Below are 5,787 nucleotides of genomic sequence, written 5' to 3' on the forward strand. Positions count from 1 at the left end.
AGGTCTTTCTCAAGATTGTAATGTAAGGCTTAGGTTATAGGTTACGAAAGAAGTGATATGAAGTACTAGAGCTTGGGGCATACCAAAGTGTTCTTGAGGATCATGCTCTTGACTTGCATTTGATTTCTTTCTTCTTTGTTTTTGGCAACCAGGCCCTATGTCTTATAATGAGGAGATTTGGAACTTGTATCCATTTTACTTCTCTTCTCTCTTTTTTATTTTTATTTTTTTATAACCCTTTTTTTTTAGAAGCATCTTCAACATAGGTGCCCTCGGTACATGCCACAATCTTGTTCTAAGCTCAATTTACCTTTAGCCTTCATCACATTGGTATTCCCCAAACTATAAGGTATGGCTTGGTATGGGCTAGAATGGTAGATTATGGTGTAGGTGATGAAAGAATTAGGCTAAAGTGTTTGGCTGCAACGAGGGTGAATGGAGCACACAAATGGGTAGGATTTAAGCCTTTTAGTAGTTAAACATGCATAGCCTAACATCATCTCATTGAGTTCATTCACGAATGATACTAAACACATGGTATCTGCAAAGAAGAATGATTCTTAGCATCCAAACGAAATAGAAGTAATGAGATCATTTAAAGTGAAAATGAAAGAAAACGATAGGAGTAGAAACAATTTAAACCCTCTCAAAGAAGCAATTAGGCTCAAAATAACTCACTAGGGTAGTCTCCACTATTCTTCTTCCAGAATTTGAGTATGGTACCTCCATGATCATAATTTCAAGAGTTATAACTTTATAAATGACAATAAGATGCAACTCTTTTCCATAGCAACCCAATCGTTTGTTTTCAAACATAGTCCTCATATACATTCATATTAGCATGCAAAAACACTCTTAACCAAAACTAACACCTCAAACAAACACAAACACACAAAAACGACTCAAAACACTCTTTTTAGGCTTTTTAAAACAAGTTTTTCAAATTTTTATGTGATTTTCGGAGTTATAAAAACAAAACATACTAAAACACTCTAAAACAACTTAAAAACACCTTAAAACAGCAAGGAACAACATTTGAAGTTATGAGTGATAAAATCCCACGAATTTGCATTAAAATCTTAGTTACCCCCCCCACACTTAAATCAAACATTGTCCTCAATGTTTTAAGCATAGATTCACACAAAACATAAGTAAACACACAAAAAGCACTTAAACATACTAAACATGGCAAAATGTAATTAACAAAGAGAAGAGTTTAGGGACGCAAATCTGGTTATGGAGTGTAAATTCCCTCTTCTCCTTGGTGATTGCATAGAGGCATTGATCTTGGTGATTCCACAGGCTTTCTCTTGAACTGGTTTCCGCCCATCATTGATTTTCCTTTGTGCTACATAATCTTGAACTGGGCAGCAGGATTCAATTGGTCTCCCCCGAAGGTCTGAGCTTGCTCCTTTGGTCTGTTTCTTTGTTCAATCTTTCCAATTCGTATTGAAAAGGGTTGGAGGATAACTCAGCCTAAGTTTGTCTCCACATGCTTCAATGTATCATTTTCACTTGCCTTACTCGCTCCCCTTTGCAGAAGTGGTCCCTTCTCTGGAAGTGTATCAACCGTTGAAGATGACTACTCAAGAGCAACGCTAGGTAAGCAATCAGGAATAGATTCCAGGCAGTTGGCTCCAGATCGGAAGAATGACTCCAAGTGCCGGCTGATTGCTTCTTTTACTTTGCCATGCGAGTAAGAACAAGGACAAAGAAAAAGACAGGGAAAGAGCATGATATGAGATACTTTTGCTTTTGACCTTGATGATATGAGATACCTTTGCTTTTGAAGAAGCGGTGAATGAATCAGCACACTTCAATCCGCCGTTTCCTCCTGGGTCATCTGTACTCCAGGCATCTGGTATCATCTTTGGGGAAGAAGAAAGAATTGAGTATTTCGAAAGGCTTTGCTGGGAGTGCGCCCTCAGAGGTGAGGGAGAGTTGGGCATTTTCTTCAGGTTTTCCTTGCCATAAAAGACGAAGGTCGACATATATAGAGATAATATCAAGTGGTGGTACTCTTCTTTTACCCTTGTCGACAAACGTTTTGATCCCGCAAATCCGGCTTTTTGAAATAGTGGCGCCTCCTCGATCTTTGAAGACGTCTCTTCGATTTCTGAGCAGGCGCCCCTTCGATTTCTGAACGACGCCCTTTATCTTTCTGAACGACACGTAGTAGTGCGGATGCGGCTCCTTTTGACAAAGCTGCACGCGTTTTCTGAAAAGCAGAGAAAGCGTCGCCGGACTTTGCGCTTGTCGGCTAAAGATGTGTAGTTGCGATGATGGCCTCCACGTGTTTTCAGCTTTGTCAGAAATCTTTTGACAAAGTTGAACGCGTTTTCTGAAAAGCTGAGGGAGCGTTGCCTAAATTACGCCGGAAATTCCGGCTTTTTGAATTGGTGGACGCGTCGCCTTGGCTTTTTATTGAGCTATCGATCACCACAACAAACACACTCTGAAGATTTCCCATTCTTGAAAATCGACTCCGGGCCTTTGAAATTTAACTCCATCCCTTCTCTTTGAACACTTTTGAAAAATGGCAAACTCATCGAACCTTAGCTTAGATTTGAGTCTCAGCAGCGATCCGGTTGCGCCCCGTCAAGGTAATGTATGGCGCCCTTCTTTTTTATCTTCTAACGGTCTTCTTACAGGTGAAGACTCTGTGATGCAGGACGCCATAACAGCTACAATAGTAGCTAAGAACCTCCTCACTCCAAAAGATAGTAGGCTGCTGTCAGGACGGTCCGATGAGTTGGCCGTTCAAGAGTCCCTCGCACTTAGTGTTCAGTGTGCGAGCTCTGTGTCCAACATGGGCCAACGCCTGCTTGCTCGGTCCCGTCAGGTGGAATCATTGATGGCAGAGGTGGAAAGACTTAAGCAAGAGATCCAGCAGCTTAAGTATGAGAATAGAAGTTTGCATGTGCTTGCAAATAACTATTCGTCGGGGATGAAGAGGAAGCTTGATGAGCTGCAAGAATCTGAGGGTCGAATTCACAGTGACCGTCAAAGGCTTGCGTCTTATCTCCAGAGGCACCTTTTTCCTGGGTCATCCAGCGCTTGGCCAAGTATTGAGGCTTGGAATGCTCTAGCTCCGATGCCTCCCGCTCCGATGGCTTCCTCTCCGATGCCTCCCGCTTCTATGCCTCCCGCTTCTATGCCTTCCGCTTCTGCGCCTCGTAGTGGGGCTTCACGCAAACAACCTTTGTGAAGCTCCACCTTTCTCCATGTTTAGTATCTTTCTTTAATAAATGAATTTTTTTTTTTTTTTTTTTTTTTTTTGACATGCTTTGTTTTATTCAGTGCATTGGGTTGCCTCCCAAGTAGCGCTTTCTTTTACGTCTTGCAGCCGGACGAAGAACCCAATCACTCCAGGATATGTTCACAAATCGGATGAGAACTCCGAGTCATGAACTAGTACCTAAAACAAGAAACAAAACAAAATTAAGAATCTGTAAAAATACAAACAAACGAAATTAAAACAATCCAAGGGATTAGCAAAGTTCTCCAAAGCTCGAAGTTCATCTTCGTTGCCCGCCATCTCTTCTTCTCTTTCCCAATTAAATTGCTCAGATTCTTTACTTGTTGAACTAGGTGAATTCCCTTCCTCTTCCTCACGGTTAAAGGATGAATTTGATGGCACAAAGTTGTCCAAAGTGTGGCCCTTTAATCTTTCAATTCTTTGGCCTAACTCAACAAGTTTATTTGACATATACTACCTGAAACAAAGTAACACAAATGTGAATGAAAATCAAGAAGCAACAACAATGAAAAGAACAAAAATAAACTTAAAAACGTTTGAAAAGACTCAAGGGATGTGGAACTAAACTCTTAGAACACTTAAACAATCCAAAAACCCAAAACAGCAACTAGAAGACTCAAAATTGCCTAAAAACCACTTTCTGGGCAGTTTTGAGCACCTACACTAATTTGGACGAAATTGGATGGAAACTTGAATCAAAACACTTATAAACACAAATCAAAACACTTTCTAACTAATTTGGACAAAACAAAGACTCAAAGGACTCAAAACAGATTCACAAGACTCAAAACAAGCTAAAAACGCTCAAAACTGCCTAAAAACACAAATTGGGCAGTTTTGACACTAAACTCAATTTTGGACGAAAATTAGGTTTGAGCTTGACTCAAAATGCTTCAAAACACAAGATAAGACAGATTCTAAGCCTAAAACCTAACAAAATATGGGGGAAATTGTATTTGGACGAAATGCAATTAAATGGTCAGATTATAACAAAACCAGATTGTAAAGCAAGTTGATGTAAACCAATGGATAATGGAATGGCTAAGGGATTCTTTTCCACACCTGAAATGTATGCAACTTAAATCAACTTCCAGTTATCAATTTGACAAGTTATGAACCTTGACACTAATCAAAATAGCAAACAAGCAATTACAAGGGACTGAAATCAGTCCCCGGCAACGGCGCCATTTTTGTTGATGTATATTTCCTTCCTAATGCTAGAATATATTTAGTATAATGGCACAAGTAAGGGTGTCGAATCCACAGGGACTAATTGGACCTATGTAACTACTTGCTTTGCTTAAAACTCTAAGAAATGAATCAAACTAATCAAATTGAGCAGATTTGTTGTTGTTACTTAAAAGCATAAATAAAAGAAGTAAACACAACTAAATGAATCAACAACCAATATAATGAGATAGAACTCATGCCCATTTCATTCAAAGCATGTCATTGATTTGCATAACACATATTCAAGATGAAGTTGTGTAGTGACCACCATCAAAGCCAATTAGCCATGTGTCCTTAACTCATTTTGTGTTTAAGTTTAACCCCATTGAGCCGTGTTAGCCCATGTTCTTTGTTAACCCATATCATCCTCACCTAGCCTAGATTAGGACCATCCGTACCCTTATTCTTGAAGCATAGTAAGCATGAATGAATTCCTTTTGATTATGGTGTTGCAGAAAATAAGTGTGGGGGAAGGATTATTGATGTGAGTTATGTGCCATAGGCACGGCTAGAAAAAGAAAAAAAAAAAAAAAAAAAAAAAGGAGAAAAAGAAGAAAAAGAAGTAAAAAAAAAAAAAAGTTGAAAAGTATTGTTTGTTGAAGTAAGGGCCCAAAACAATGAATTAGGCCCAAAGAGCTGTTTGAATCTTCCCTTTATGTCTAAAAGTTGATTTCTGCATTCTAAGGGAACTCTAGGTCTTAATTCCATTACTTTGCTTGCTATTGCTTAAAGAACTTTTGTTTATCCCTACCTTTCCTTGTGAGCCAATACCCCAAGCCCCGTTACAACCCTTGACTTCTATCTTGAGTGTTGTGCATTTCAATTGTGGAGTTTGAATTTGGTATGAGCATATGGTGTCACTGGTTCTCGCATCTAAGTAGTAGCATTCCATTCATGAGATCATAACTAAACACGTTTAATTACTCCAGAAATTGCTTTCTTTGTTATAACGTATGTGAGTATTAGTCTTTCATGTTTACATCAATCTTCTCACATATAACTAGTGTAGGGTGTGTAGTCAGAAAATCTGAGTGAAAATTGAGTGCATAACTAGTGAGGAATTGAGGGAATTCTCTAAGGCATGTTACTACATTCAAAATGTGTTTTAATTGATTAAATGCGAATTAGTGAATGGTGACTATGATTAAGTATGTGCTTGAGGGGAAGGAAGACTAAAAAAAACTATGTGAGTAATGATCTTTGACATGTCATGTTCATTGGAAATCCCTGAGGCAAATGTTGGAAGGTTTAGGTTTTGTTTTGTTTGTTTTGTTTCGTCTTATTTTCTTTAGTTCTTT

This window comes from Pyrus communis, chromosome 12 (genome assembly GCF_963583255.1).
Source record: "Pyrus communis chromosome 12, drPyrComm1.1, whole genome shotgun sequence".
Lineage (NCBI taxonomy): Eukaryota > Viridiplantae > Streptophyta > Magnoliopsida > Rosales > Rosaceae > Pyrus > Pyrus communis.